This window comes from Epinephelus fuscoguttatus, linkage group LG11 (genome assembly GCF_011397635.1).
Source record: "Epinephelus fuscoguttatus linkage group LG11, E.fuscoguttatus.final_Chr_v1".
NCBI classification, from domain to species: domain Eukaryota; kingdom Metazoa; phylum Chordata; class Actinopteri; order Perciformes; family Serranidae; genus Epinephelus; species Epinephelus fuscoguttatus.
This window is the reverse complement of record NC_064762.1, coordinates 8,150,185-8,161,184: the sequence shown is the minus strand read 5'-3', so window position 1 is coordinate 8,161,184 and position 11,000 is coordinate 8,150,185. Positions and strand designations below refer to the sequence as shown.

The window sequence follows — 11,000 nt, the reverse complement described above, 5'->3', positions numbered from 1 at the left end:
TTAAGATGATCAAGTGTTGTGTTTATGACGAGGCCGGGAGGATGGGATGTTGTGTGCAGCCACTCATTCACCATCACTGTATCATCCCCTGCCCACAGTAACCACTTATCAACCACAGGCTAAAGTGGCCATTGCCAGGGCTTACCGTCTCCGACTTAGAAATGGATTTAAAGCACCGCTTGTTTATTTTAAACTACAGCCCAGCAGACAATTCATTTCTGCTCGCATAAAAAACACGGGGAGAATGAATGATGTGAATAATGAGCGAGCCCCGGCCGAGCCCGCTCAGCCCTGTAGGTGAAACCAGGCAATTGACTCTCGTTCTTATTACATTATGATTTTTTTTTTTTCTTGGATGTACAGAAGTGCAATATGCGTTTGAGCGGGGCTGAGACACAGCATGAACGCTTGCCTGGAATAATCTCAATGGCAAAAAATAATCTCATTTTGTCTGGGAGTGTAGAAATCCTGTTTGCATGGCTGTGGCGTGTGTCTTTGTGCCTGAGTGTCTTATGGCAGGCAGGAGACGTGCGTGCAGGCTGTCGCTGAAACCATAACAATCGTGCTGGAACATTTCATTGGGGATGAATTGGAACGTGCCACATTTACCGTCTTCACAGATGTGACAGATTTTAGTTTTGGATCACGCACACAAAGGACAGCCTTGTTTTCTAGATCCTCAAACAGTGTGGAAAATGCTCGAGGTGCCAAAAATCGCCCTTTTTTTAAAAACCTTTATTAACCTGCAATAATTTGATGAAACACATCTGTTCTTTCACAGCAATGTTCTGTATATCCTGGTTCAGTAGCAGAAGTAAACACACCTGGGAGCAGCTTCAGCCCCTGTGGACGCTGAGCATCTCCACTGGAGCACAGATGCCTTGTTCAGAGGTATCTGTGTGGTGACTGCAGAGAGAGGAGAGAACATGTTCAGTGACAAACTCTCCACTTTATCTTCATAAGCCCACGTCTCCAAAGTCTAAACAACCTATAAATGCTTTTTAAATTCACATACAGTGGTCTGCAAAAGTTTAGGCACCCTGGTCAATGTTTCGTTTATTGTAAATAGTTAGGTAAGTAGAAGATGAACTGATCTCTAAAAGACATGAAGTAAAAGATGAAACATGCTTTTCAACATTTCAAGCAAGTCTTATTTTTGTTTTGTATAATTTGAGTGAAAACAGAAAAGGAGCACCATGCAAAAGTCTGGGCACCCCAAGAGCTCTCAGACATATTTTACCAGGATCTCAGACCTTAATGAGCTTGTTAGGGCTCCTGTTTGTTCAGTCATCGTTAGGAAAGGCCATGTGATGCAAATTTCAAATGCTTTACAAATACTCTGACTCCTGAATTCTTGTCCCAACAATCAGCAGCCATGGGCTCCTCTAAACAGCTGCCTAGCACTCTGAAAACTAAACCAACTGATGAAGACTATAAGGAGATAGCAGAGTGTTTTCAGGTAGCTGTTTCCTCAGTTTGTCATGCCATTAAGAAATGGCATTTAACAGGAACTGTGGAGGTCAAGCTGAAAACTTTCTGAGAGAGCTGGATTGTTAGAAAGGCAAATTAAAACCCCTGTTTGACTGCAAAAGACCTGCAGGACAATTTATTAGACTCTGGAGTGGTGGTGCACTGTTCTACTGTGCAGCCACACCTGGACAAATATGACCTTCATGGAGGAGTCATCAGAAGAAAAGAAGTTTGCAAAGGAACATTGAAACAAGCCTGAAGCTTTTTGGAAACAAGTCCTGTGGACTGATGAAGTTAAAACAGAAATTTTTGGATACAATGAGCAAAGGTATGTTTGGAAAAAAAAACCTCTTTAACACGGGGGTGGATGAATCGTGCTTTGGGCTTGTGTTGCAGCCAGTGGCAACATTTCAAAGTTAGAGGGAAGAATGGATTCAGTTAAATTCCAGCAAATTCTGGAAGCAAACATCACAGCATCTGTAAGAAAGCTGAAGATGAACAGAGGACGGCTTCTACAACAGGACAATGATCTGTAACACACCTCCAAATCCACAATGGATGACCTCAACAGGAGCAAGCTGAAGGTTTTGCCATGGCCCTCACAGTCCCCCGACCTAAACATCATCGAGAGCAGTGCGTGAAGACGGCCCAAGACTACACAGAGCTAGAAGCCTTTTTCAAGAAGGATGGGTGAAAGACGTAACGTTGTTCGTGGGGAGCAAATTCGTAGGATATCCTGCGAACCGTCTTATGAGAATACGTTGTCATGCTTGCTCAACGTTTTTTTTCCACATTAAAAGTTGCTAACAAGATTACCAACCATCTGGTGAGGTTGTGTTTCAGCATTGTTTAAGCAAAGGGTTTTTTGAGCTGATCACAGAAGTTAAAGGAGATGCACATCCATCATATGTAGTATTGGGAGTTTTCGTGCCACATTTCCTGCCCATGCTGCCTTCATCACATGTACATGAAATAATAATTCAGAATGGCGTGATTATAAGCTCCTATTTAGCGGTATAGCCGTATAGCATGCCATTGTCAATAAATCATTAAATCACTGTAGCTCGGGGCTCGGTCAAAGGACCATCCAAAAGCCATTACTCCAGATGGTGCATTAGTATGAATATCATTATGATGATATCATCCCCCACAGGTCCTCTCTCTCCGCTGTCACTCTCATCAGCTTTTATGGCTGACCATCGCGCCGCCATTTTGCCATGTGGTCTTTAACTTACAGTAGGTATTGTTCTGACATGACAACAGATGAAACAGTGATGAGGAAGGAGTGTGTGTGTGTTTTTATTTTGTTCTGGATTAAAACACTTTGAGTAGGTTGTTCTTTTTAAACTCCTTTTCAGAGTATTAAGGAAAGCTTTTTACAATCCTCAACCCAAGATTCCTCAGGCTGAAACATTTTCCTGCCCTCTCCTCTCTTTCTCTTCTGACTATATTTCTAAATTTACCCGTCCATTAGTGGAGACACAGAAGAAGACACAGAGAGCTGCTGGAGCTTTTAACAAGGCTCCTTCTTCTCTTCAGTGTCATGCTCTACTGGCCTTCAAAACATGCAGCCCTCTTTTGTGTCTTTATTATAGCTGGTGCTGAAAGAGATGAGTTCGAGGTTGTTGAGCTGTGTGTGTTTATGTGTGTGTGTGTGTGTGTGTGTGTGTGTGTGTGTAAGTATAAGTGTGTGTTGGTGACACAAGGGCCTGTATTGACAACATTTTAAGGAAGCTGCAGTAGGTGGTATTTGCCTGGGAACAGTATTTATTTCTTTAACAGAAACTATGACAAAAAATATTCTGCAATGACCTTTTTTTCCACGACAAAGATGAGACATCGACAAACTAAATATAAGACTTGATAATAACGACTATAATAAAACGTATGTTTTGTTTCAATTAACCTATGGCTAAGCCACGCCCCCCTCCACTCACTCGGACAAACTATCAACATTCAGTGACCGGCGCTATGGCAGGTGTCACAGTACACGGCATTTCACAGGAGGCAATTGATGATTTTTGGGGACATAACGATCAGATGTCATTGAGAAGTAACCAAAAGGGCCTAAACTACGCATTGGAGGGATATATTCATCATTTTATTGTTGAGAAGGTCGATGAAAAGCTTAAATTACAAGCCAAAATTTACAGGTCGCAGTGTACGCTTGTGAACCGCATCTCGTTGCCGTCACCATCAAAGACAACAAGTTAAAGTACAACCGAAGTTAAGGTTTTTGGCTCAGAATATGAGAAAAGGATAACGGCCTTTTTCCCATCTTTACCAAGAGTGTCTCTCCGTTAGTTTGGTGCTACAGTATTTACACTGAATCATGGTGACATGATGAACAACGCAGCTAGGAGCTAACGTTAGGCTAACTTTAGCTAACGTTAGCTAGAGATGTTAAAGATAACTTTATATTTCTTTCCAGCAAAGTGACAATATGTTGCCTCAAACACAATGTTGACTTACCTTAGAACAGATGTAGACATCATTGTTAATCTTATTCACGTTGAGTTGATGTTGTGGTCTAATGTTGCCACACAACTTTATCCAAAGGAGACACTTTTCTCGGTTCTTGATAATGTTTTTACTCTGGAACAAATCAACAGTAAACAATGTAAACAATGCAGCTCTGAGATAAAACACGACATAACGTTAGCTGCCTGGTCATGCATCTCACTCGGCTAACCTCCCACTGCAGCAACGTTAGCTGCTGTTTCAACAATGTTTGGCTGAAAAAACTTTCATGCAGGCTGAAATTCAACCGAGCTGAAGACTTGAGGAAGGTAAGAAAGAAAAATAATAACATAACATATAATCTGTTAAGCTTTAAGAAGAGTAGATTGTATCATGGCAGGCTTTATATATCACCAAATACCTTTATCATTGTCCAAAGAATCAACGTGATATCCCATGATGATGAAACTGGTGATTTACACCCTCAGTAAACACCAGTAAATAAAAACACCAAAATCCTATCGCTCCATCAGTCGGAAAAATGTCACAGAGAGCCTGTTATCTTCAAAACACAAAAAGACACAATCTGTTTCAGTTTACCAGCAGCGTTTGAGCCACCAAACATTTATGTTTTTATGGGCTTTCAGTTCAGTGGACATTTTTCGGAATAACCGGTCTTTGGAATTTTGGGCTGTTGGAACAATCGCCAGTCTCTGTTCCACCAGCCTGCAAAACACACATACAGGATCTGGTTTGTAGCTGTAGAAATAATTATGTCTAAGGCTGCTCTCAGACCTAGAGTTGTCTCCTTTGGTCTTAATCAGGGACTAATGCAAAGTTGTATAATTGCCTAGAATTGGTTCGTGTTCTCACGGCAGCATTTACAAGCGGACCAGGTAAAAATGCCTTGTGTGAGAAAGCTGCTCTTGATTGGTCAGAAAAATCCAGGAAATAAAGCAAACGTTGAAGAAGAGTACACTTGCAAGATAAATGTGACACTTTCTAATGTCACAATGGAGGGACAACTACGCAGGTTGATTTTAGCGCTGCTCATCGTGGACTATATTGCTGTCATTGTTCATTTTAGTCAAACCATACAGTTTGAAAACGAGGCGCAGCTCCAACTAGAAAACAATGTTTTGATGCATTGGATGTGCTGAATGTGCATATTAAGGCAGTACAGGAGGAGGTGCACATTAATAATCCTCCAGGACTGTAACATGCTCATGTTTAACCCAAACAATGTGTCATGTGACTGCAGTTGGTCCACATCCAGGTCGGAACACAAACGAACCGCACCAGAGTGCGTTTCCAATCGGACTGAGACCACCTCTTCAAGAAGGTCTCAGTCCGGTTGTTTTGGTGCGCACCTGAGCGTGATTGCTGTGTTCACACCTGCCCAAATGAACCACACTGAGGGGGCAAATGAACTTGAGTTTGATTAAACCGAACCAAACAGGGCAGGGGTGAAAGCATTTTAATACTTGACACAACCTTTCACCTTGATTCCAATTTCTGTTATCTGTTTGAGCATAACTGAATTAGTTAGAGAGAAAAAACAGTTATGAAGGATAAAAATGAATTAAACTTACAAACATGTTCGTCTTAAAGGATAACTTAGGTATTTTTCCACCTGGGCCCTATTTCCCCATGTGTATGTGTGTGTATGATTCATAGGTTTAAGATTGGTTCAGTATTGAGGGAGGCGGATGCAGCTGGCAGCCGCGAGCTAGATATGGGGGCAAATGCGACATGTATAAGTTTGTGCATTAAAAGTGCTTTTTTTCACCAGTGACCGGTTCAGATCGCCAGTGCTATCTCTGTAAATAGCATACTAAGCGTTTCGAACATTGTTTATATAACATTACCTCCACTGTGTCTGTAGCTCTCGCTACTCGTGGGACAGCCGTTTTCTTGAGGAAGAGGTGTTTCGGGATTGGATGTCTTCTCTTCTTCAGCTGGCAGCAGTCATCTTGGGAGAAGTGAGCACTGCAGACCCGATGGTCCGCAAGGCGCAGTGTCTGGACAGGAGTGTTAGCATCCATTTGTAGCACAACTAGCCACAACTTCAGCATCTCGCCGTCCGACAAAGGCAGCCTATGAAAGCTGTACGGGGTGTTGCGCAACATCCTGTTCTTACAATTCGGATAAGCACAAACACGAACCACTGTTCAATCGATGCAGTAAAACTCTCAACTGTACTCCGGGACAACTAGCGCCACTCTGAGCGGCGCTCTGCATGTCTCCTCTGTTTTCTTCCGGCAACAAGCAAAGCTCTCACGAGATGACGTCACACAGCCCAGAGGAAGTGAAGGGTCAGGGAAACGCTTACTATGCTATTTACAGAGACAGCACTGGCGATCTGAACCGGTCAGTGGTGAAAAAAAAAGCACTTTCAATGCGCAAACTTATACGGGACGCATTTGCCCCCATATCTACCTCGCGGCTGCCGGCTGCATCCACCTCCCTCAATACTGAACCAATTTTAAAACGAGTTGTACCTATGAATCACACGCACACATACACACAGGGAAATAGGGCCCAGGTTGAAAAATACTGAAGTTATCCTTTAAGACTAAATATAAAGCAGCTGCAAAATTAACATTGCGTTGGAAGGGGGTAGTTGTTGGTGTGTGTGTGTGTGTGTGTGTGTGTGTGTGTGGTTATGTCCCAGTTATCTACCACAGATAATTGATGTGGACAAGCTCGACTGAAATCTCTGTGACAGCGATAGGCACTCCGCACGCTCGCCGTTGATGGATGCCCATGTCAATCTTTCTGACCCCCCACCCCCCCAACGTTCTCACACACACACACACACACACACACACACACACACACACACACACACAAGCTAGGAGTCCTTTTCAGCGGGCCACAAAAGGAGCAGTCTCCTGGCACGCCGTCTCCAGCTGAGCTGTTACAGAACAGCGCTCAGAGGGCACCGAGGGGGGAGGACAAGGGAGGAGGATGCGAGTGGAGAGCAAGGGTGTAAGAAAAGGACGGGGGGGGGGGTGGAGAGGAGGATGATGGGGGAAAAAATTGTTAAGGAGGGAGGATCTGAGATGTTATTAATGAGGCAACAGTGGCGGGATATGAGGAGGAGGAGGAGGATTGATGGAGAAGTATAAAAGTTGGAGATGAGGAGGTGAGGTAGGTGCAGGGAGGAGGCGGCCGGCCTGAGGAGGAATATAGAGAGATATAAAAGAGGAAGAGGACAAGGAGGAGTGTTTTGTTAACGGCGCTGAGTTTCCCTTGTGATGTGAAGGGTTGGGGAAGCTGCTTAGCATTCTTTCTCTCCCTCACACTCAGTCCAACTTTAGAGCTGGCTCAGCAGAGAACACATAGATGTTAAAGAGGCGTGATTAATTTAGGATGCAGTGAGCTTTTTTGGCCAGCGTGCACACACACACACACACACACACACACACACACACACACACACAGACACTCCCACGCAGACTCATACATCAGCATCTGAATGGAGGTAGTAGTTGTAGAGAAATGGCCTTTCAAAGTGGAATTTATCCTCATGCAGGATCCATCAGACTCACAGTTTGTATCAGTGTGACATAATGAAAACCTCAGTTCAGCCTTATCAAAAGGCCGCAGCTGTAACTACAGGTCAACGTGTCAAAATTTAATGAGCTAAAAGATGTTTAAACAAATAGTCCAACATCTGAGGAATACATTTATCTGTGATCTCGTCCAGAGTTAGATGAGACGATCGATACAACTCTCATTCAGTCTGTTAAATGTGAAGCACTCACACACACACACACACACACACACACACACACACTGGAAACAGCTAACCTGTCCAAAGTTAAACAAGACTAAGAGTCTGTGATACTGTATTTAGGCACAGCGGTGCTTTGAGCTAGCTGCTAACATAAGCATGCAACATGCTAACGTACTCAAAATGACAATGCTAACAAGCATTATGTTTTCAGGTTGCCCGTCCCATCCTTATGAACACGATATCTCAACAACGCCTCAAGGATTTTTTTTCAAATTTGGCACAAATGTCCACTTAAACTCAACGATGAACTGATTCGTTTTTGGTGGTCATAAGTCAAAGGTCAAGGTCACTGTGACCTTGTCTGTCTCATTCAAGTGAACACGATATCTTAAGAACACCTGGAAGGAATTGCTTCAAATTTGGCACAAACATTTACTTGGACTCAACAATGAGTTGACTGGATTTTGGTGGTCAAAGGTCAAGGTCAGTGTGGCCTTGCATCTGTCTCATTCTTGTGAATGTGATATCTCAAGAACAAGATGGCGGTGTGCATTTGTGCAGCTGCTCTCTGCTCTCCAGTTTGGTACTTATTTATAATCAACCTACTACACTTTATTAGCAATATTCACAGTCGTACTACATGTAGTTTTATACCTATTACACTTATTTATTGTCTATTATTTATTAGTGTGATGATTGGATTATTGAAAGTACGGAGGATGTGGTTTTAACTGTCAGCACTAGGGATGCACCGAAATGAAAATTTGTGGCCAAAGCCAAAGCCAAAGCCGAATAATATTAAACGTTTGGCCGAATACTGAGCACCGAATACCGAATATCGTTGTTTAGTTTTTCATTAGTTTTTGCAGATGAACCCCCTCCAGATTAGTGTTGTCACAGTACCAAAATTGGATCCCACTGTACGATACCAATGAAAATATCATGGTTCTGAGTAGTATCACGATACCACAGCGAAAATGAGGCAGATGTGCCTTTTGTCATTTATGAAAAGATAAATCACTTTTCTATAATACATCAATGATATTTCAATGGAATAAATTACTTACTGACTTATTCATACTTCAAAAACAGCATCAGTAAGTGATGAACATAGGGAGGTTCAAAATAAAATAAATAAATAAATAAAATAAGAATCAACCAGCCACCCTCCTCCCCTTCATAAGTAAAGAACAGTCCCTAAAGTGTGGTGAGGTTTGTGGGCCGTGAACGGCTCGTTTCTCCTCTGACACGTCACATACCTGTGTTCAGCTGGCTTGGCTGTTCAGGTACTTCTGGGCAGTCCACACGCCAAGAAGAGGATATTATTGGAGCCCACTTATCCGTCGCCGGTAAGCCGATGGCCGCCGTATTTTACAGGAATACATTACTGTCTGTGTCTGTGACCCCCGTTCAACCCACAATTGGTGGGATTCGCCTTTCGTTTCTGCTGCTGGTTGAAATCTGTAGGCTGCTCGCACAGCGTGCTGAATGATTTAAGCCTATTTTGCTCGCTCAAAACTATTTTTAGTCGCAAATGCGAGTGCAGTGAGGGACGGATCGCCACACTGCCGACATTTTACTCCGCGCGTCACGGCACACTGTTTGATTGCGTTATCAAAACACACCGCTATTATTCGGCCTTGCTTTTAACTTATTCCACCGAATACCGCATGTGTGTGTTTTTTGCAATATTCGGCCGAATATATTCGGTTACTGAATATTCAGTGCATCCCCAGTCAGCACCTTACAGAAGTAGCACTCCTAATTTTGTTGTGTTTTTTAATCATACAGTGACAATAATTTATTTATTGAATAAAGTGAAAACTATTTGAATAAACTGATCAGAAGTTTGTGTTTGAAGGACAAAGGTCAAGGTCAGTGAGACCTCACAAAATTGGTTTTTGGCCATAACTCAAGAATTCATATACTAATTCCAATAAAACTTGACACAAATGTCTCATAGCATAAAATAATGAAGTGATGACGTTTTATATCCAAAAGGTCAAAGGTCAACACTTTTCTGGCCTTTATTCAACGTCATATCTCATATCTCAGGAACAGAAGAGGAAATATTTAGTCAGATACTTATTTGGTGAGACTAATCTTGGGTGTCCACTTTGAAACTGTGCTGATTGTGTAGATCTTCTGTGTTGGGGGCATGGATGTAAACTCTCCATCAGACTCTTCAAAAATCGTCATTCATCATTCAAGTTGTTTTATCATGTCATAATAGAGAAACTTAACTAGGGCAGTGATTCTAGTTTCTCATATTTTGCAGCGCCTGGATTGTCTGTGTATAGACCTTTTTCACGGCAGACATTTTGACACGTCAGAGTAGGAGCAACACAGGTGTGTTCAATGACACTAATGACAGCTGCGTTCCACTTAGGGGAGACCCTGGTATTGTCCATGTTGGCTGAATGTTACTAGCTTACTGGGACACTGAATGGAACTCAGCCATCCTTAATGTTATCAATTTCACCTGTGCTTTTTCTACTGACACAAGTCAAAATGTCTGCTGTGAAAAAGGTCCATTGTCAATAGATTTTTGCATGTCATAAACCAAAGTGTTGAACAAAATAAATTGACATTACTCTAACTGATCCTGACAGGGACATGAATGGCTGCACCAAACTTCATGGTAATCCGTTAAAGAGCTGTTCATATTTTTCAATACCTTCTCCACCTTCTCATGGTGGAGTCGTCTTTGATGCCTGATTTCTCTCTGTGTGTCTCTCAGTTTTCTTATTATCTTCTTCCTTATGGTGTTGGTGAAGGCAGATTGAGGCTTAGCTGATTGGGCAAACCTACGGGGACAGATGAATTAAGCAGCACTGAAGACACATACCTGCTTTCATACATTACTGCCCGCCTGCTTCCCGCTCTGTTGGTCTCCTGCCCACTTCTGCATTGTGCACAAAGACTGCTGCCTACCTGTCGCTGCAGCCCCACACAATAAACCTCCGTCTTCAGTTTCACTGACCACTCAGAAACACAAACACACACATTAACACCTCAGCCCAGAAGAGCACAGGAAGTGAATCAAACGCCCACCAGTATTTCCGGAAAGAAACCCATACCGGTGAAGCTGCGTGTGCGGTGGCGGCGGCAGCGGCATTGGTGGGCACCGGGATGAGAATTGGACCACTCTCCTGGCGTGGGTAGCGTTCGTGTTTTCGCTGCCACGAGTGCCCGCGGTGCAGTGCGGGGCTGGCTGGCAGGCTCGGGGAAAAGGACCCATCTGTTGTATGAGATTATTTCAAACCAGATACAGCACAGGATGTCACCTGTTCGGGGAGGTGGGATTATGGGGAGGAGGGTTTGTATG

The 11,000-nt window shown here is 43.1% G+C and overlaps 1 long non-coding RNA gene across 1 annotated transcript; it reads left to right on the top strand.

The window, feature by feature from the left end:
- Positions 1-4,156: 4,156 nt before the first annotated feature.
- LOC125897133 (uncharacterized) lies at positions 4,157-10,516 on the top strand. The gene is made up of 3 exons (XR_007450388.1): positions 4,157-4,259; positions 9,951-10,072; positions 10,450-10,516. It is a non-coding gene; the product is annotated as an uncharacterized LOC125897133 (long non-coding RNA).
- Positions 10,517-11,000: the final 484 nt, after the last annotated feature.